The sequence below is a fragment of the Lontra canadensis genome, unplaced genomic scaffold (genome assembly GCF_010015895.1).
Source record: "Lontra canadensis isolate GAN:19392208 unplaced genomic scaffold, GSC_riverotter_1.0 scaffold114, whole genome shotgun sequence".
NCBI classification, from domain to species: Eukaryota; Metazoa; Chordata; class Mammalia; order Carnivora; family Mustelidae; genus Lontra; species Lontra canadensis.
In genome coordinates, this window is record NW_022631108.1 from 1,060,287 (window position 1) to 1,083,187 (window position 22,901).

General features: G+C 36.4%; 1 pseudogene; it reads right to left on the reverse strand.

The window, feature by feature from the left end:
* Positions 1 to 9,722: 9,722 nt before the first annotated feature.
* Positions 9,723 to 11,978, reverse strand: LOC116856908 (annotated as a pseudogene).
* Between the last annotated feature and the right edge of the window lie 10,923 nt (positions 11,979 to 22,901).

Consider the following 22,901-nt stretch of genomic DNA (forward strand, 5'->3'; position numbering starts at 1 on the left):
TCTTTTGTTCAGCTTCATTATTTTCCATATTTTGTCTTCTATGTCACTAGTTTGTTCCTCTGCTTCTTCCACCCTCCTGTTCATTGCATCAAACCTGTTTCCAATCTTGTTTCTTACATACTTCATCTCTAATTTAAACTTTTAAAAACTCTTTTATCTCTCTAGTAAGAGTCTATTTAATAATGTCTTCTATTGTTTGCTCAAGCCCAGTGAGTGTCATGATCATTGCTTTAAACCCTCCATCAGGGATGTTACTTATATCTGTTTTGCTTAGTTCTCTGGCTGTGGCCTTATCTTGTTCTTTCATTTGGGATAAATTCCTCCATCTTGGCATTTTGTCTAAGTCTCTGCCTTCTTATCTGTGTTAGACAAGCCAGTTATGTTTTCTGCTCCTTAAAGTAATAGCTTTATGAAGAAGAGGTCATGTGGTGTCCAGAGCCTGGTGCTCCAGTGAATATCTCTGGTGTGTGCTTTGTGTGCTCTGCTGTTGTGTTTTGGCTGCTCTATCTTTCACCAGTCATCCGCAGAGGATTTCCTTACCTGCTGTGGGCAGTGTTTGGTCCTTGACCAGAGCGTGGCAAGTTTTAATTATTTGTGTTCTGGTCTGCTTGTCAAATGAGGCTTGATACTATTTCCACAAGAACTGAGACCCTGTAGAACACTCTGGTCAGAAGAAGTGGTATGGGCAAGCGTTTGTGCTGGTCGCCTAGGTGAGCAGTTTTCCACAGTGGATCTGAGGCAAGCTTGAGCAAGTGTATCTGTCCCAACAACATGCAGGGCTGTGTGACATGGTGTATGCAAGTTAGGCATTGCCAGTGCTACAAAGTTTACCATGGTCGCTCAATATTTATGCTAAGGGAAGGGGGAGAGAAATGGTACCAGCCACCTCCTTTGTTCTCAGAGAGCCTCTCTGTGAATGCTGTCTCTCAGGAGAATAGCTCTGAGTAGAGAGAATAATCTCCTTCCTGCAGCTCCAGGCATCCTTCAAATTGGTGTTTCCACAGTGCTCCCCCTGGTTGTTTGCTAGCCTTCTCTCCAGAAGCAATTTGGTACCCTTTGGGTTCTATTCTAGCCAAGCCTTTTGACCTTTAAAACTCCAGGCTTTAAGCCTCACTGGTAGCAAGAACTCATGAACTTCAGCTCCCTGTGTTTTCCAAGCCAACAGCTTTGGGGAAATGCTCTCCTTGTGCATTCCCCTATGTGCTTCTCTCTTGCACCCTTTTCTCGGGGCGGGGCTCCACCCTTCCATAGCATCCATGATTCGTTTCTCTCTTAAACCACATCTCCACATTTCCTATCTTCTCTGATGTGGCCTCTTTTGTGCCCCTTTAGTTGTAGAGTTTGTTCTGTCAGTCTTTAAGTTGATTTCTGGTGTACTTAGGATGGTTTGATAATTATCTAGTTATGTTTGTAGAACAAGACAAGCGTAGGGTACTCCTATTCTGTCACCATCTTCCTTCTCCTGTCTTATAGCTCTGTTGGCTGTCATTTCCTGTATTGTCATCTTCCTCTGGGTTTTATTATTTTTTGCATTAGTGCACTTTGATTTATTTCTTTTCCTTTTGTGTAATTTCTATAGATATATCTGTCTGTTATAGCAGTGTATTTCAAGCTAATATCAACTTAAATTCAATTGCAAACAAAACTATTCTTTAACACCCCCTTTTTTGTTATTGTTGTCACCACCTTAAGTGTATTCATACTGTTTATCTTGTAACATTTTCGTTATATCCATGTTTAATACTTTTGGTTTTAATTTCTATGCTAGAACTTAAAGCAATTTTTCCACAGCCATTATAGTAATACAGTAATCGTATTTATTTATATGGTGTTGTGTTCGTAGGGGTTTTTAAATTGTTATTTGTAATTTATTGTCTGCAGTCCCACAGAAGTTGCATTGAGTAGGGAAGGATAATCTTCATATCTCACTATAATTAATAATCACTTAAACACTATGAAATTTGTCTCCAAACATCTCTGTCCCTCCTTGCCCCCATATTCACTAGTTATCTTCCAATCTGTTTTAAGTTTTGAAGGGTTGGTCTCTGGCTAGTGGTAGGATGTTGGAAACATCCAGTATAAATTTAGAAAATGAACATCAATTTCAGATCCAAGAGAAACAGAGAACTCCCATCAAAATCAACAAAAGTAGATCCACACCAAGAAAAACTATAATTAAATTGCCAAATAAAGTGATAAACAAAAAAATTTAAAAGCAGCAAGATAAAAGAAGTCTTTAACTTACAAGGAAAGACCCATAAGGCCAGTTGGAGATTTCTCAACAGAAACATGGCAAGTCAGAAGAGAGTGGCATGGTATATTCAATGTGCTGAATGGGAAAGATCTTCAGTGAAGAATCTTCTATCCAACAAGGCTATCATTAAGAATGGAAGAAGAGATAAAGAGTTTCTCAGAAAAACGAACTCTACAGGAAATATTAAAGGGGATTCTTTGAGTGGAAAAGAAAGCAAAAGCGACAGAATGCAGGCAGGAAAAACAAAAGCAGTAAAAATGAATATTTCTGTAAAAAGTCAAGGAATTCAGGGTGCCTGGGTGGCTCAGTGGGTTAAAGCCTCTGCCTTCGGCTCAGGTCATGATCCCAGGGTCCTGGGATTGAGCCCCACATCTGGCTCTATGTTCAGTGGGGAGCCTGCTTCCCCCCTCTCACTCTGTGTGCCTCTCTGCCTACTTGTGATCTCTATAAAATAAATAAATAAAATCTTTAAAAAAAAGTCAAGGAATTCATGAAAAAAGAATATAAAACATAATAACATATACATAAAACATGGAGAGGATAGGAGATAAGAATGGGTTCAAACTTAAGCCATCAAATTAATATATATTGTTATTTGAAGAACAGGTTAGATACAGATCTAAAGGTAACCATATATCAGAAGCCACTAACAAACATGCAAAGAATAAGGAGAGAAATCCAAATATCAATAAAGAAAATCAGCAAACTATAAGAGAGAAAGACAAGAATGGATTAGAAAAAATCTTCAGAAACAACAACAAAATAAATAATAAAATGACAATATATACTATATATCAATAATTACTTTGAATGTAAATGGCACTGCAATCAAAAGACAGGGAGGGTGACAGGGTAGATTGAAAAAAAACTAAATACATCTCTATGCTGCCTACAGGAGAATTATTTTAGACCTAAAGACACCTGCAGACTGAAAGTGAAGGAAGGGAAAAATATCTATCATGCAAATGAATGTCAAAAGAAAGCTGGAGTAGCAATACTTATATCCAACAAAATAGATTTTAAAACAAAGATTGTAACAAGAGACAAAGAAGGACACTATGTAGTAACAAAGGGGACAATCCAACAAGAAGATATAACAACTGTAAACATTTAGGACCCAACATGAGAGCACTGAAATATATGAAACAATTAATAATGAACATAAATATCTAATTGATAATACAATAATAAGGGACTTTAACACCCCACTTACAACAATGGAAAACTCATCTAAACAGAAAACCAACAAGGAAACAATGGCTTTGCATGACACACTATACCAGATGAACCTAAGAGATATAACCAGAGCATTCTATCCTAAAACAGCAGAATATACATTCTTCTCAAGTGCACATGGAACATTCTCCAGAACACACCACATATTAGCCCACAAAACAAGCCTCAATAATTCAAAAATACCATGCATCATTTTTTAAAGATTTATATATTTGAGACACAGAGCAAGACCATGAGTGAGAGCAGGGGCAGAGGGAGAGAACCTTCAAGCAGACTCTCTGTGAGTTTGGAGCCCAATGCAGAGTTTGATCTCACAGTCCATGAGGTCATAACCTGAACTGAAACCAAGAGTCAGATGCTTAACTGACTGAGCCACCCAGTTGCCCCCCATGCATCATTTCTGACCACGATAATATGAAACAAGAAGTCAACCACAAGAAAAAATATGGAAAGGCCAAAATATTTGGAAATTAAATAACATACTACTTAACAATGAAAGAGTCAACCAGGAAATAAAAAAGAAATTAAAAAGCACATGGAAACAAATGAAAATGAAAACACAATGGTCCACAACATTTGGAATGTAGCAAAAGTGTTCTAAGAGGGAAGCTGATAACAATATAGGTCAACTACCTCAAGAAGAAAGAAAAATCTCAAAATATCTAACCTTATACCTAATGGAGCTAGAAAAAGAACAGCGAACAAAACCTAAAACCAGCATAAGGAAGGAAATAATAAAGATTGGATCAGAAATAAATGATATAGAAACTTAAAAGCAATAGAACAGATCAATAAAACCAGGAGCTGCTTCCTTGGGGAAAAAATTCAATAAAATTGATTAACCTCTAGCCAGAATTATCAGGAAAAAAAGAAAAAGGGCTCAAATAAATAAAGTCACAAATGAGAGAGGAGGAAAAAACACCACCACAAAAATACAAACAGCTGTAAGAGAATGTTATGTAAAACTATATGCCAACAAATTGGAAAACCTGGAAGCAATGGATAAATTCCTAGAAACATATACACTACCAAAATTGAAACAGGAAGAAATACAAAATTTAAATCAACTGATAACCAGAGAAGGAAGTGAATAAGTAATCCAAAAACTCCCAACAAACAAAAGCTCAGGACCAGATGACTTCACAAGCAAATTCTACCAAACATTTAAAGAAGAGGTAATACTTATTCTTCTCAAACTAGTCTTAAAAATTAGAAAGGAAAGAAAGCTTCCAAACTCATGCTATGAGCCTAGCAATTCCTTGGGAAGAAAAAAAAAAGGCACCACACAAAAAAAAAGAGAGAGAGAGAGAGAAATACAGAGTAGTACCCCCTGAGGACCATAGATGAACAAATCCTCAACAAAATATTAGCAAATGGAATTCAGCTATACATTTAAATAACCATTCAACATGATCAAGAGGGATTTATTCCAGGGTTGCAAGAGTAGTTCAATATTTGCAAACCAATCAACAGGACACATCACATCAATAAGGAAAAGAATAAGAACTATATGATCATTTCAAGAGATGCCAAAAAAGCATCTGACAAAGTACAATATCCATTCATGATAAAAACCCTCATCAAAGTGGGTTAGAGGGAACATACCCTAACATAATAAATGCTATATAGGAAAACCCACAACTAACATTATCCCTAATGAGGAAATACTGAGAGCTATTCCTCTAAGATCAAGAACAAGACAAAGATATCTACTCTCATTACTTTTCACATAGTACTAGAAGCAGTATAGAAATCAGACAACAAGGGGCGCCTGGGTGGCTCAGTGGGTTAAAGCCTCTGCCTTCGGCTCAGGTCATGATCCCAGGGTCCTGGAATCGAGCCCCGCATAGGGCTCTCTGCTCAGCAGGGAGTCTGCTTCCTCCTCTCTCTCTGCCTGCTTCTCTGTGATCTCCATCTGTCAAATAAACAAATAAAATCTTAAAAAAAAAGAAATCAGACAACAAAAAGGGAAAAAAGGTATCCAAATCAGTAAGAAAGAAGTAAAACTCATTCTCTACAGATGACATATTATATATAGAAAACACAAAAGACTCCACCAAAAAAATGGCAGAACTGGTAAACTAATTCAGTAAAGTCACAGAATACAAAATCACTGTACAGAAATCTTGCATTTCTATACAACCAATAATGAAGTAGCAAAAAAAAAAAAAAAAAGAAACTAAGAAAACAGTACCATCTACAATTGCACCAAAAGTAATAAGATACCTAGGAAAAAGCCTAATCAAAGAGGCAAAAGATGTGTATACTGAAAAACATAAAACACAGGTGAAAGAAATTGAAGATGACACAAAGAAATGGAAAGATCTTCCATGCTCATGGATTGGAAGAAAAACTATGGTTAACAGGTCTATAGTATCCAAAGCAACCTACATGTTTGATGTAATCCTTATCAAAACATGAAAAACATTTTTCACAGAACTAGAACAATTTTTAAATGTGTATGGAGCCCCAAAAGACCCCAAATAGCAAAAGCAATATTGAAAAAGAAGAACAAAACTGGATCCCAGATTTGAAGATAAACTACAAAGCTGTAGTGATCAAAACAGTATGGTACTGGCACAAAAATAGACCCATAGATCAATAGAACTGAATAAACAACCCAGAAATGAACCCAGGATTATGTGATCAATTAATCCATGACAAAGGAAGCAAGAATATACAGTAAGGAAAAGACAGTCTTCAATAAATGGTGTTGGGAGAACTGGACAGCTACATGTACAAGTGCAAAACTGGACCACTTTTTTTAGACCATGCACAGAATCAAAGTCAAAATGGATTAAAGACCTAAATGTGAGACCTGAAACCATAAAACTCCTAGAAGAAAACATCTTTTGATTTTCTTTGACATCAGCTGTAGCAACATTTTTCAAGATATGTCTCCTCAGGCAAGGGAAAGAAAAGCAAAAATAAACTACTGGGACTACACCAAAATCTATTGCACAGCATAGAAAACAATAACTGAAACAAAAAGACAACTTACTGAATGGGAGAAGATATTTGTAACTGATGTTTCCAATAAGAAGTTAATATGCAAAATACATAAAACCTTATATAACTCAACACCAAAAACCATGAACCATCCAAATAAAAAATAGGAAAGGACCTGAGTAGACACTTTTCCAAAGAAGACTTGTAAATGGCCAAAAGAGACATGAAAAGATGCTCAGCATTGCTAATCATCAGAAAAATGCAAATCAAAACCACAGTTAAATAGTACCTCATACCAGCAGAATGACTGGAATCAAAAAGAAGAAATAACAAGTGTTGGTGAGCATGTGGTGGAAAGGGAACACTTGTGGACAATTGGTGGGATTGTAAATTTGTGCAATCACTGTGGAAAACAGTATGGAATTTCCTAAAAAAACTAAAAGTAGGTATGCCATACCATAAGATCCAATAATTCCATTATTAGGTATTTAGCCAAAGAAAATGTAAATGATAATTCAAAAAGATATCTGTACCCCTATGTTTATTGCAGCATTATTTATTATAGCCGAGATATGGAATCAAACTATGTGTCCTCTCAATAGAAGAATGGATAAGGAAGATGTGGTATATATATACCACATTATCTATATATCTATATATCTATATCTATATCTATATCTATATCTATCTATCTATATATATATATGCAATGGTATGTTAGCAGCCATAAAAAGGATGACATTGTGCCATTTGTGACAACATAGATGGACCTAGAGGGTATTATGGTAAGTGAAATAATTCAGAGTGAGAAAGACAAATACCACATGATTCCATTTTTTTAAGATTTTATTTATTTATTTAAAGACAGAAATCACAAATAGGCAGAGAAACAGGCAGAGAGAGAGAGAGAGAGAGATAGAAGGAAGCAGGTTCTCTGCTGAGCAGAGAGCCCAACACGGGGCTTGATCCCAGGGCCCTAGGATCATGACCTGAGCCCAAGGCAGAGGCTTAACCCAGTGAGCCACCCAGGTGCCCCCACACATGATTCCATTCTTAAGTGGAATCTAAAACAAAACAAAACAAAAATCTGAATAAAGAAGTAAAAAGCAAAATCATACCTGCAAAGAACAAATTGATGGTTGTCAGGGGGTAGCGAGTGGTGATTGGGCAAAATGGGAGAAGGGGAGTGTGAGATACAGGCTTCTTTTTATGAAATGAATAAGTCAGAGGAATAAAAAGCACAGTGTAATGGATATAGTCGATGATACTGCAACAGTGATGTACCAGGACAGATGGTAGCTACACTTGTGAACATAGTGTAAGTTGTACACCTGAAACTAATGTAACATTTTGTGTCAAGTATACTCAAGTTAAAAAAAAATAAAAATAAGGACTTTTGATGTAATCAAAGCTGAGAGAATTCATCACTAGCAGTTCTTCCCCTCAATAAATATTAAATGAAGTCTTTCAGGCTAAACTGAAAAGACACTGAACAGTAATTCCAATCTACAAAAAGAAATATAGAGCACAAGTAAAGGTAAGTGTATATATAAATAAAATGACAGTAGTTCTGATGGCACATGATGTGATGAAAACTGGGTGTATATACAACTGATAAATTATTGAACACTACATCTGAAATTAATGAGGTACTATATGTTGGCTAATTGAATTTATATAATAAATAAGATTTATAGGTAGCATATAAAATAAATGTCTATGTAAAAAACAAAGGAATAAATCAGTAATCTAACCTAACACGTGAATACACTAGAAGAGGAAACTAAGCCCAAAACAGGAAGAAAGAAGTAAAACATAAACATTATATCAGAATAAATTAAAGAGAGAACAGAAAACAATAGAGAAAATCAATGGAATCAAAAGGTTATCCTTCTAAAAGATCAAAAAAATTGACAAACATTAAACCATACTGATCAAGAAAAAAGAAAGAAAACTCAACTTATCAAAATAAAGAATAAAAGAGGGAACATTACTACTGATTCTACAGAAATAAAATTGATTATAAAAGAATAATGTAAACAACTGTAATCCAACAAATTAGATAATATGGATAAAATGAACAAATCTCTGAAAAGATACAACTAAAACTGACTCAAGAAGAAATAGAAAATATGAATAAGCCTATAATAATGAGATAAAAATTAATAATTTTTACAACTTCCCACAAAAAATTAACCCAGGACCAGAGAGTTCTACTGCTGAATTTTGCCTAATGTTTGAAGAACTCTTCACACACTCTTTCAAAGCTAGAAAAAGAAGGAACAATTTTCAACTCATTATATGAATTCAATATTAACTAATACCAAAGCCAAATGAAGATATCCCAAGAAAACTGCTCACTAATATCCCTTGTGAATATAGATGTAAAATTTCTCAGCAAAATACTAACAATGAAGTCTGGTAATACATAAAAAGAATTATATAACATTAACAGGTGGGATTTATCCTGGGAATGTGAATTCATTTCAACACTTAAAAACAAAATAATGTAACACACTATATTAAAAGAATAAAGGCCAAACCACATTATCCTCTCAATAGATGCAGAAATGGCATTTGACTAAATCTACCTTGATTTCATTATGGAAACACCAACAAACTAGGAATAGAAGAAAATTTCCTCAACCTGTTTAGGAAAATGTATTAAAAAAGGAAAAACCCCACAAATGACATCATACTTGCTAGTAAAAGCCTGAAAGCTTTACCTCTAAAATCAGGAATAATACAAACATGTTTATTCTCCTGAATTCTAGTCATCATTTTAGTGGAAGTTGTAGCCAAGTTCTAAGTAAGAATGGGCGGGGTGGGGGGAATCACCTGAATGGAAAAGAAGTCAAAATATCTACATTTGCAAATAATATAATCATATGCATAATCCTAAGGAATCTTCTCCAAATTGTTAGAAATAATAAATGAGGTCAGCTAAGTAGCAGAATACATTAATATTTAAAATGTATTGTAATTCTGTACATCATCAATAAGCTATCCAAAACAAAATTAAGACAATTCCATATAAGGTAGCATCAACAATCCCAAATACTTATGAATAAATTTAACAAAAGAGGTGTAAAACATATACCCTGAAAACTTCAAAAAAATCATTGAAGGAAATTAGAGACCTAAATAAAGAGAAGCATATTCTATGTTCATAGATCAAAAGATCTAATATTTTTAAAATGGCAAATGGAACTTCCTAAATAGACCAACAGATTCAATAAAATATCAAAGATACCACTGTGTTTTGTTTTTGTTTTTGTTTTTGTTTTTTGGTGCCAATTTTAAATACAGTTTTATTTAAGACATTGCATTTTCCACTTAACAATACAGTGCTTATAAAGTGCAATGTTTATTTCCCTGTGCACATATTCCATATTCAAGTATCAAGAATGCCCAGTTTTTTTGCTATAGCAGCTCAACATTACAACTGCCATGGAATTTGCTACATATTTGAGTCCTTTGAATATATTGTGTGTGGAACAATGCTCAACCTATTTATTCTCAGGTTGGTTTAGTCAACCTCTTCAATGGTGGGCCCAGAGGAGGCACCACCAGAGGGAGGAGATCCACCACCAGGGAAGCCTCCAGGCATTCCTCCTGGCATGCCCCCTGCACTCTGGTACAGCTTGGTGATGATGGGGTTGCAGACTTTCTCCAACTCTTTCTGCTGGTGTTCAAATTCTTCTTTCTCTGCAGTCTGGTTCTTATCAGGCCAGTTGATGATTTCATTGCGCTTGTCAAGAATCTTCTGTTTGTCTTCATCATTTATTTTGCCCCGAAGTTTTTCATCTTCAACAGTTGCTTTCATGTTGAATGTGTAAGACTCAAGTGAATTCTTGGAAGACACCTTGTCCCGCTGTTTCTCATCTTCAGCTTTGTACTTCTCAGCTTCCTGGACCATGCGCTCAATATCGTTCTTGCTCAAGTGGCCCTTGTCATTAGTGATGGTAATCTTGTTCTCTTTTACTGTGCTCTTATCCACGGCAGAGACATTGAGGATACCATTAGCATCAATATCGAAAGTGACCTCAATCTGAGGGACACCACGAGGAGCAGGAGGTATGCCTGTGAGTTCAAACTTTCCAAGTAGGTTGTTGTCCTTGGTCATGGCATGCTCACCTTCATACACCTGAATAAGCACACCAGGCTGGTTGTCAGAGTAGGTAGTGAAGGTCTGTGTCTGTTTGGTAGGAATGGTAGTATTACGCTTGATGAGAACAGTCATGACTCCTCCAGCAGTTTCAATTCCAAGAGAAAGTGGAGTGACATCCAACAGCAGCAAATCTTGAACATTTTCATATTTGTCTCCAGAAAGGATAGCTGCCTGGACAGCTGCACCATAAGCAACAGCCTCATCAGGGTTGATGCTCTTATTCAGTTCTTTTCCATTGGAGAAATCTTGGAGAAGTTTCTGAATCTTGGGGATATGGGTAGAACCACCCACCAGGACAATATCGTGGATCTGAGACTTGTCTAACTTGGCATCCCGAAGGGCTTTCTCTACAGGGTCCAGGATGCCATGGAACAGGGCAGCATTTAATTCTTCAAACCAGGCATGAGTGATAGAGGTATAGAAGTCGATTCCTTCATACAGAGAATCAATCTCAATACTGGCCTGGGTGCTGGAAGAAAGTGTACGCTTAGCACGTTCACAAACAGTACGGAGGCGACAAACTGCCCTCTTGTTTTCACTGATATCTTTCTTATGTTTGTGCTTGAACTCTGCAATAAAATGGTTGACCATTCGGTTGTCAAAGTCTTCTCCACCTAAGTGGGTGTTTCCAGCTGTGGACTTAGCCTCAAAGATCCCATCTTCAATAGTAAGGATTGACACATCAAAAGTGCCACCTCCTAAGTCAAAGATCAGCACATTCCTTTCATCTCCAACTTTTTTGTCTAAGCCATAAGCAATAGCAGCAGCAGTTGGCTCATTGATGATTTGAAGTACATTGAGACCAGCAATAGTTCCAGCATCTTTGGTAGCCTGACGCTGAGAATCATTGAAGTACGCAGGTACTGTGACAACTGCATTGGTAACGGTCTTCCCAAGATAAGCCTCTGCGATTTCCTTCATTCTCGTCAAAACCATAGAAGACACCTCCTCTGGATAAAAGCTTTTTGTCTCTCCCTTGTATTCTACTTGGACCTTGGGCCTGTCAGCATCATTCACCACCATGAAAGGCCAATGCTTCATATCAGACTGGACAACAGCATCATCAAATCTCCGTACAATCAGGCGTTTGGCATCAAAAACTGTGTTGGTGGGGTTCATTGCAACTTGGTTCTTCGCAGCATCACCGATCAATCATTCAGTGTCGGTGAAGGCGACATAACTTGGGGTGGTTCGGTTTCCCTGATCATTGGCAATTATTTCTACTTTCCCGTGCTGGAAGACACCCACACAGGAGTAGGTGGTGCCAAGATCAATGCCAACTGCAGGTCCCTTAGACATGGTTGCTTATGTGTGGGCCTGCCTCGGGTTGAGAAGAAGACAGCAATCCAAAGATCTAGCCCCGCGTTCAATGAGTGTTTTTGTTTTTGTTTTTGCAGAAATTGATGATTGGGTCCAAAAATTCAAATAGAAATGCAGGGACCTGGGGGAAAAAAGAATTTGGAAAACTACAGAATCAAAGAACTCACGTGTCAATTTCAAAACTTTTTACAAAGCTACAGCAATCATGACTATGTGGTACTGGAATAAGGATAGACATGTAAATTAATGGAATAGAATTGAGAGTCCAGAAATAAGCCCATACATTTATGGTCAATTGGTTATTGACAAGCATACCAAAAAAATTCAATTGTGAAAGAATAGTCTTTCCAACAAATGCATTGAAACAACTGAATATTCATATGCAAAAGAATAAAGTTGTCTTTTCATGCATCTCTTGACCATTTGGATGTCTTCTTTGGAAAACTGCCTATGTATGTTTTCTGCTTATTTTTTAATTGGATTATTCATTTTGGGCATTTAGTTGCATGAGTTCTTTACATATTTTGGATACTAACCTTTTATTGGGTATGCCATTTGCAAGTATCTTCTCCCATCCCATTAGTTGCTTTTAAGTGTTGTTGAACAGTCAATTCCCTAAGCAGAAGCTTTTTATTTCAGTGGAGTCCCAGTAGTTTAATTTAGCCTTTCCTTCCCCTGGCTCAGGAGACATCTCTAGAAAGATGTTGCTATGGCTGATGTCAAAGAGGTTACTGGTTGTGTTCTCTAGAATTTTTTTAAAAGATTTTATTTATTTATCTGACAGAGAGAGATCACAAGCAGGCAGAGAGGCAGGCAGAGAGAGAGGAGGAAGCAGGCTCCCCACTGAGTGGAGAGCCCGATGTGGGGCTTGATCCCAGGACCCTGGGATCACGACCCAAGCTGAAGGCAGAGGCTTTAACCCACTGAGCCACCCAGGTGTCCCTGTTCTCTAGAATTTTTATAGTTTCATGTCTTACATTTACACCATTAATCCATTTCAAATTTATTTTACTCTGTAGTGTAAAAAATGTGGTCCAGTTTCATTTTTTGCCTGTTGTTGTCCAGTTTTCCAAACACCATTTTTAAAAGAAAGTGTCTTTTCTTCCACCGAATATTCTTTCCTTCTTTGTCAAAGATTAGTTGACCATATAGTTATGGGTCCATTCCTAGGTTTTCTATTTTGTTCCATTGATCTGTGTGTCCGTTTTTGTGCCAGTACCATACTGTCATGATCACTATAGCTTTATAATATAATTCTAAGTCTGGAATTGTGATGCTTCTAGCCCTGCTTTTTCTTTTTCAAAGTTGCTTTGGCTATTTGAGGTCTTTTGTGTTTCCACACAAATTCTAGGATTGTTTGTTAGTTCTGTGAGAAATGTTGGTATTTTGATAGGGATTACATTAAATGTGTAGATTGCTTTGGGTAGTATGGACATTTTAACAAAATTTGTTCTTCCAACCCATGAGCATGGAATGTCTTTCCATTTATTTGTGTCTTCTTCAATTTCTTTCACCAGTGTTTTATAGTTTAGAGTACAGTTTCAACATCACTGATACTCAGGAAAATACAAATCAAAAGCACAATGAGATATGACCTCACACCTGTCAGAATAGCTAAAATCAACAACACTAGAAACAATAGGTGTTGGCAAGGATATGGAGAAAGGGGGGAACACTCTTGCACTGTTGGTGGGAATGTAAACTCAAACAGCCACTCTGGAAGCAGTATGGAGTTTCCCCAGAAAGTTAAAAATAGAAGTACCCTATGATCCAGAATTTGCACTACTAGATGTATACCCAAAGAATACAAAAATACTAATGCAAAGGGATACCTATACCCCAATGTTTATAGCAGCATTATCTACAACAGCCTAATTATGGAAAATAGCCCAAGTGTCCATCAGCTGATGATTAGATAAGGAAGATGTGGTGTATATATCTGTATCTGTATCTATATCTACATATGTACATATATACATACATATGTATATACGTGTGTGTGTATGTGTGTGTGTGTGTAATGGAATATTATTCAGCCATAAAAATTAATGAAATCTTGCCATTTGCAGTGACATGGGTGGACTAGAGGGTATTATGCTAAGTGAGATAAGTTAATCAGAGAAAAATAAATACCAAATTATTTCACTTGTATGTGGAATTTAAGATATAAAACAAATGAACAAAGGAAGAAAAAGGAGAGAAGCAAATCAACTTACAGATGCTTAACTATAGAGAGCAAACTGATGGTTACCAAAGGGGAAGGGGTGGTAAAATGGGTTAAATAAGTGATGAGGATTAAGGAGTACTATGCTTGTTGTAATGAACAGAGGTTGATGTATGGAAATGTTGAATCTCTATATTTTATACCTGAAACTATTATTACACTGTATGTTAGTTAACTGGAATTTAAATAAAATTTAAATAAAAACTTTTTAAAAATTCAAAAAAGAATAAAGTTGTGTTCTTACCTCACATTATATACAAAATTGCAAAATTAATTAAAAATAATCAAAGCATTAAATATAAGAACTAAAATTATAAACAGTCGTAGCAGAAAACAGAAGAAAAATTCATAAGCTTGGTTTTGTCAATTTTTTTAAAGATTTATTTATTTATTTTAGATATAGAGAAAAAGAATGGGAGGTGCAGAGAGAGGGAGGGAGAATCTCAAGTAGACTCCAATCTGAGTGTGGAACCTGACATAGGGCTCTATCACAACCTGAGCCAAAACCAGGACATGTAACCAACTGTGCCACACAGGTGCCCCTGTCAATGTTGGTTTTTTTTTTTTTTAAGATTTTATTTATTTATTTGACAGACAGAGATCACAAGTAGGCAGAGAGGCAGGCAGAGAGAGAGGGGGAAGCAGGCTCCATGCTGAGCAGACAGCCCGATGCGGGACTCGATCTCTGGACCCTGGGATCATGACCTGATCCACAGGCTGAGGCTTAACCCATTGAGCCACACAGGCGCCCCGGGTTTTTTTCTTTTTAACATGAAAAAAGTACATGCAACAAAAGAGAAAAGAAAAAGATAAAGTGAATTTGATCAAAATTTAAAATTCTGTGCATGATATCACATCTACAAAAAAGCAAAAATACAGTCCACAAAATGGGACAAAATCTTTGCAATACCTGTATTTTATCCAGGATTTGTATCTAGACTACATAAGTAGTCTAACAACTTGATAACTAATAAAACCCAGTACAAAAATAGTCAAAAAACAATCTTAAGAGCTTTTCTCCAAAGGAGATGTACAAGTTGCCAATTAACACTGAAAAATTAATGCTCAATATCATTAGTAATCAGGGAAATGGAAATCAAAACCACAGTATGTAACACTTCACACCCACTAAAGAGCCATAATAAAAGAGACAGACATTAACAAGTGTCAGTGATGATATGGAGAAATTGAAACCCTCATACAATGCTGGTGGAAATATAAAATGAGGCAGCCACTTTGGAAAACAGTTCAGTTCCTCACAAGGTTAAAGTGAAAGTAGCCAAATGCAAAAAGCCACAAATTGTATGTATCCACTTACACACAATGATCAGAATAGGCAAATCTGTAGAGACAAAAATTAGGTTAGGGGCATGTGTGTGGCTCAGTTGTTGGGCATCAGCCTTTGGCTCAGGTCATGATCCCAGCATCCTGGGATTGAGCCCCCTATCAGGCTCCCTGCTCAGTGGGGAGCCTACTCCTCCCTCTCCAACTCCCCTGTGTTTGCGTTCCCTCTCTCGCTATCTCTCTCTGTCATAAATAAATAAAATCTTTAAAAGAATCTTTCTTTAAAGAAATTAGGTTAATGTTTTCCAGGGGTTTAAATGAGTAACTCATAGTAACTACACAATATCTTTAGAGGTGATGGAATTTATGAAATTGATAGTAGTGATGAACAACGCTGTGAATATAAAAAAAACTGTACTTTAAAAGGCTGAATTTTATGGTATGTGAAATATATCTCAATACAGCAATTAAAAAATAAATGGTAGTCCAAAACAAAGTTAGAAAACAGTATCAAAAATAATTTGAAAACTCATTGACAAAGACACATCAGAAGTGATATCAACAAGATGGTAGAATAGGAAGCTCTGAACCCACCTTTATCCCATAAACACACCAATTCAGCAACAATTCATAGGCAAATTCCCTTTGTGGTAAGTCCAGAAACCAATGGAATGGCTCTTGCATGCTGGGAGATTATAAAACCAGATTCACTGAAGCCATAGGAAGAGTTAGGACACCCTCTCACTGGAGTTCCTGCTCCCAACACAGTGCATATGATCAGCAAGAGACCTCCTAGTCCCAGATTCACCCAAGCAAGGGAAGAAATTGGTTTATGTGTCCAATACCCCAACTTTTCAAGGGAGATTTCCAGTATTGGAATTTGCCAGTATTGGAGTTCTGGAAGATACAGCACCGTCTAGCCACTCAGGGTGAGACAAAGATGGCAACTTGGGCTGGTAGACATGGATCCTCCTCCTGCTTAGCACAGAGAAAATAGATTTTAAAAATTCATGATCTGTGTCCTCATGAGTAGAGAAACAATCAACCCATATACCCAGTGCCCCAATTTCTCCGGGGCTCCCACCAAAATGAACATCTCTCTAGAAAGTCTTCAAGCTCTATCTTTTAAAATGAAGTAGAGATAACAACTTTCCCGGACAAAAGATAACCAAGATCACTAGTCCTGCCTTGTAATAGATGCTAAAGGGAGTTCTTGAAGTTGAACTAAAGGAGGATTAAACAGCAACACAGTACCATATGATTTAATTCATATGTGGAATATAAAAAACAAAACAAATGAATGAACAAAAGAAAAGCAGAATCAGATACGTAAATACAGAAAACAAACTGAGGGTTGCCAGAGGGGAGAGTGTTGTGAGGGGATGGGCAAAATGGGTGAAGGGGAGTGAGAGGTACATGCTTCTAGTAACAGAATTAATAAGTCATGGAAATAAAGACACAGCATAGGAAATATAGTCAATGATATTGTAATCATGTTGTATGGTGACAGGTGGTAGTTACACTTGTGAATGTAGCATAATGTATACAGAAGCTGAATTGTCATTTTGTACACCTGAAACTAATGTACCATTATGAGTCAACTCTATTCAAATAAATTTTTTTTAAAATAGAAGAAGAAACAAACTAGCAGTTATGAAAATAAATTCATATTCTGTTATATTTAATAACATTTAGGTTATATGAATATTCTACAATTATTCTACAATAATTTTTACAATGAACAACAAATCAGTTTTCTTTTTAATCAAAATGTTTTCCAGTGATCCATGAAACATCACTTTGAAGCTCTGCAAAACTTGTAAATATCACCTTTGGACCTGGATATATGTTTCCTTCCCCAGATTAAGGAAGTTTTCAACTATTCTTTCTTCTCATAACTTTTCTGCCCTTTTCTCTCTCTTCTTCTGGGACTCCTATCATGTGAATATTATTATATTTGATGGAGTCACTGAGTTCCCCAAGTCTATCATTGTGTTGTTAAATTGTTCTTTCTCTCTTTTGTTCAGCTTCATTGATTTTCAATACTTGGTCTTCTAGGTCATTAATTCATTCATTAATTCATTCCACACATTTTATCACATGTGTTTTTAATCTCATTTATTGCACTTTTCATGTCTGATTGATTCTTTTTTAACTCCTTTATCTCTGCGGTAAAGGTCTCACTGATGTCTTCCATTCTTTCCTCAAGCCCAGTGAGTATACTTATGATTTTTGATTTAAATTCTCCATCAGACATGTAGCTTATATTTGTTTTGCTTAGATCTCTGACCATGACCTTATCTTGTTCTTTTATTTGGGATAAATTTCTCCAATTTCTCATTTTTTTTCTAAGTCTCTGCTTTCTTCTCTGTATTGGAAAAGCCGTTTTTTTCTCTTGCTCCTGAAACTATTGGCCTTGTAATAAAGAGGTCACGTAGTGCCCAGTGCCTGGTCCTATAGGAAGTTCCTCCAGTATGTGTTCTATGTGCTCTCTTGTTGTGTTCTGGCTGCTCTGCCCCACAGGCCAGTCATCTGCAGAGGCTCTTCTTGCCTGCTGTGGGCATTGTTTGTTCTCTGGTCTCAATGTGGTGCATTTTAATTAAGTGTGTTTTTCTGCCTGTGAAATGAGACCTGTCACTACCTTCACTGAAACTGAAGCCTTGAAAAACTCTCTGGTTCGGAGATGTGGTGTGTTAGGGGTTTGCGCTGGTCTTCCAGGGGAAAGGGCCCACTGTGCTGGGGCTGAGACAAACTTAACTGAGAACAGCAATCCCGTTAGAGTGCAGGGATGTGGGGTTTGGTGTAAACAATTTAGGCAGCCAGTGTCCTGGTTGAGCTACTTCCTGCAAGCATTTCTGTTTGTGCTGTTCTCAGCAAGGGAGGGAAATGGCTCTGGCCAGCTCCTTTGATCCTGGAGAGGTATCTCCATCAATGCTGTCTTTATGGAACATGCTCCAAGAAAAACAAATAACTTCATGCTGTCCACCCCAGGTACTCTTCAGATTTGTTGCCACACTGTATGCCCAGCGATTGTTTGCCTGCCTTCTCTCCAAGAGCAACACAGTGCCCTTCAGGTTCTGTCTCAGTCAAGCCTGCTGCCCTTTAAAATCTCAGGCTTTAGGCCCCATTTGTTGCAAGAACTCATGAAATTCTGTCACTCTTATTTTCCAAACTGGTGGCTATGGGGATACACTCTCCTTATGCATTTCCCTGTGTGCTCCTCTCTCTCCCACTTCTCAGCTACCACTACTCCCTTCCCTCCACAGGAGTCAGGATACAATTTCTCTCCTAAACCATAACTCCACACTTCCTACCTTCTTTGACATGGCATCTTCTCTCCTTTTAGTTGCGGAGTTTGTTGTGTCAGTCCTCTTGTTGATTTCTGAAGGGTATTTAGGATGTTTGGATAGTTATCTAGCTTTATTCTTCAGACGAGGTGAGTCTAGAGTCCTACTCCACTGTCATCTTCCTTCCTCCTCTATTTTTAATTTTTTGAGGAAGCTTCATACTTTTCCACAGTGGCTACACTAACTTGCATTTCCCCCAACAGTGTGCAAGGGTTCTTTTTTCTCCACATCCTTGCCAACACTTCTTACTTCTGTGCTTTTTATTTTAGCCACACTGACATGTGTAAAATGATATTCACTGAGGTTTTGATTTGCATTTCCCTGATGATTAGTGATGTTGAACATTTTTTCCTGTGTCTGAGGCCATTTGTATGTCTTCTTTGTAAAAATGTCTATTCAGTTTCTCTGCCCATTTTTAAATAAGAATATGTGTTGTTTTGATGTTGAGTTGTATATGTTCTTTCTGTATATTGGATATTGACTTCTTATTGGGTACATAAGTTGCAAGTATCTTCTCCCATTCATTAGGTTGACTTCTTGTTTTGTTGATGGATTTCTTCACTGTGCAAAACTTTATTTTGATGTAGTCTAATAGTGTATTTTGTTTCCCTTACCTCAGGAAACATATCTAGAAAAATATTTGTGCAACCTATGTCAAAGAAATTACTGCCCGTGTCTTTTTCTAGGAGTTTTTTTTTTTTCCAGTTTCCACATTTAGTTTTTAATCCATTTTGAGTTTACTCTTGTGTGTGGTGTAAGAATGTAGTCCAGTTTCATTCTTCTGTGATAGCTGTCCAGTTTTCCCAACATTACTTGTTAAAAAAAGCTGTCTTTCCTATTGCATATTCTTCCCTACTTTGTCATTGATTAATTGACCATAAAATTGTGAGTTTGTTTCTGGGCTTTCGGTTCCATTCCATTGATTGACATGTCTACTTTTGTGCCAGTACCATTCTGTTTTGATTACTAAAGACTTTAGGATATCTTAAAACCTGGGAGTGTGATGCTTCCAGCTTTGGTCTTTTTTCAAGATCACCTTGTCTATTCAAGGTCTTTTGCAGTTTCTTTCTTTCCTTTTTTTTTTTTTTAAAGATTTTATTTATTTGTCAGGGAGAGAGAGAGAGAGCACAAGCAAGGGGAGCAGCAGGCAGAGAGAGAAGTAGGCTCCCCACTGAGCAAGGAACCCAGTGTGGGACCCGATCGCAGGGCCCTGGGATCATGACCTGAGCTGAAGATAGACACTTAACTGAATGAGCCACCCAGAAGTCCATCTTTTGCAGTTTTGTACAAATTTTAGCATTATTTTTTCTAGTTCTGTGATAAATGTTGTTGGTATTTTCATAGAAGTTGCACTAAATCAATAGATTGGCTTGTGTAGCATAGACATTTTAATATTATTTGTTCTTCCAGTCCATGTGTGTGGAATACCTTTCCATTTCTTTATGTAACCTTCAATTCTTTCATCAGTGTTTTATAGTTTTTGTAGTTATCTTTCACCTTCTAGGTTATGTTTATTCCTAGGTATTTTATTCCTGTGGTGCAATTATATATGAGGTAGTTTTCTTAATACCTTTTCCTCTATTTTATTATTAATGTATAGAAATGCAACAGATTTCTATACATTAATATTGTATCCTCTGAACTGAACTCATTTTTCACTGTTAGTAGTTTTTTTTTTAATAGAGTCTTTAGGGTTTTTTATATATACTGTTATGTCATCTGCAAATAGTGGAAGTTTTACTTATTTCTTACCAATTTGGATGCCTTTTATTTCTTCTTCTTGTTTGATTGCTGTGGCTAGGACTTGTAGCCCTATATTGAATGAAAGTATTAAGTGTGGACACACTTGTCTGTTCCTAGAGTAAAAGCTCTCAGTTTTTTCAGCGTTAAGTATGATGTTAGTTGTGAATTTTTCATATATGGACTTTACTATGTTCAGGTATGTTTCCTTTAAACCTACTTTGTTGAAAGTTTTTATCATGAATGAATATTGTAGTTTGTCAAATGCTTTTTCTGTGTCTATTGAGATAATCATATGGTTTTCATCTTTTCTCTTGTTAATGTGCTGATTGATTGATTTGTGAATATTGAACCACACTTGCATCCCTGGAATAAATCCCACTTGATTGTGGTGAAATACTAGTAAACTGAAAACAATGTTTAAAAATAATCTTTTTTTAAATACATTGTTTTCAGTTTGCTAGTATTTTTTGAAGATTGTTGCATTTGTGTTCATCAGTAATATTGACCTCTAGTTTTCTTTTTTGAGTATCTTTTTTCTGGTTTTTATATCAGAGTAATGCTGGCCTCAGAATGAATTAGGAAGTATTCCTTCTTTTCTGTTTTTGGAATAGTGTGAGAAGAATTAAGTCTCTTTTATATGTTTGGTAGAGCTCAACTGTGAAGACATCTGGTTCTGGACTTTTGTCTGTTGGGCGGTTTTTGATTACTGAATCAATTTCATTGCTCATAATCAATTTGTTCAGTTTCTATTTCTTCCTAATTTTGTTTTGGAAAGTTATATATTTCCAGGAATTTATTCAATTCTTCTAGTTTGTCCAATTCTTTGGCATATAATTTTTCATAATATTCTGTTATTATTTTTATATCTCTGTTGGTTGTTATTTCTCCTCTTTCATTTCTGATTTTATTCATTTGAGTACTCTCTCCTTTTTTGATGAATCTAGCTAGAAGTTTATTAATTTTGTTGATCTTTTCAAAGAAACAGCTCCTGCTTTCATTTATCTGCTCCATTTTTAAGTCACTATTTCATTTATTTCTACTCTGATTTTTATGATTCTTTTCCTCCTTCTGCTACTGGACATTTGTTTGTTTGTTGTTGTTGTTTTTGTTGTTCTTTTTCTAGCACATTTAGATGTAAGGTTAGGCTATTTATTTGAGGTTTGTTTTTGCTTTTTTGTTTTAAAGTATCCTTTTATTTATTTATTTTTTTATTACATTATGTTAGTCACCATACAGTACATCATTAGTTTTTGATGTAATTGTCCATGATTCATTGTTCACATATAACACTGAGTGCTCCATGCAATCCATGCCCACCTTTTAAAACATTTTTTAAATTTTATTTTATTTTTTCAGTGTTCCAAGATTCATTGTTTATGCACCACACCTAGGGCTCCATGCAATACATGCCTTCCTAATACCTATCACCAGGCTCACCCATCCACCCACCCCCCTCCCTTCTAAAACTGTCAGTTTGTTTCTTGAAGTCCATAGTTTGTCATGGTTTGTCTCCCCCTCTGATTCCTCCCTTCATTTTTCCCTTCCTTCTCTTAACTTTCTCCATGCTATTCTCTATGTTCCCCAAGTGAATCTGTATGATAATTGACTTTCTCTGCTTGACTTAGTTCACTCAGCATAATGTCCTCCAGTTCCATCCATGTCAGTGCAAAAGTCAAGTATTTATCTTTTCTGATGGCTGAGTAATCTTCCATTGTATATATGAACCACATCTTTATCCATTTATCTGTGGAAGGGCATCTCAGCTTTTTCCACAATTTGGCAATTATAGATATTGCTGCTATGAACATTGGGATACATATGGCCCTTCTTTTCACTACATCTGTGTCTTTGGGGTAAATACCAAGTAGTGCAATTGCTGGGTCATAGGATAGCTTTATTTTATTTATTAAGTTTGATTAGCCAACATATACTACATGAATAATTTTTGATGTAGTCTCCAATGATTCAATAGTTGTTTTTGCTTTTGCCTCTTGAATTAGGCATTAGTCTAATGCCTAATGCATTGTAATGCAAAGTAAAAGGGGATACATGGGTCTCTGGGAACCCCCACACTGGGACTTTTCCTCAGTGTTGAAGGTAAATATCAGAGGACTTTAACACCACTTTGGGATTATTTACCTTTAAGACTGAGGAAAAGTCCCAGTGTGGGGGTTCCCAGAGATCCATGTATCTCCTTTTACTTTGCATTACAAATAGAGCAATAGATTAAGCAGTGGTCATAAGATTACCAGCTAAAATAGAGAGTCCAGTTGAATTTGAATTTCAGATAAACAAATAATTTTACCATTAAAGACTAAAATAAAAGAAAGGCTGGGAAGTTGTTGAAGTAGAAGGACCCTAAGTTTAACTTGT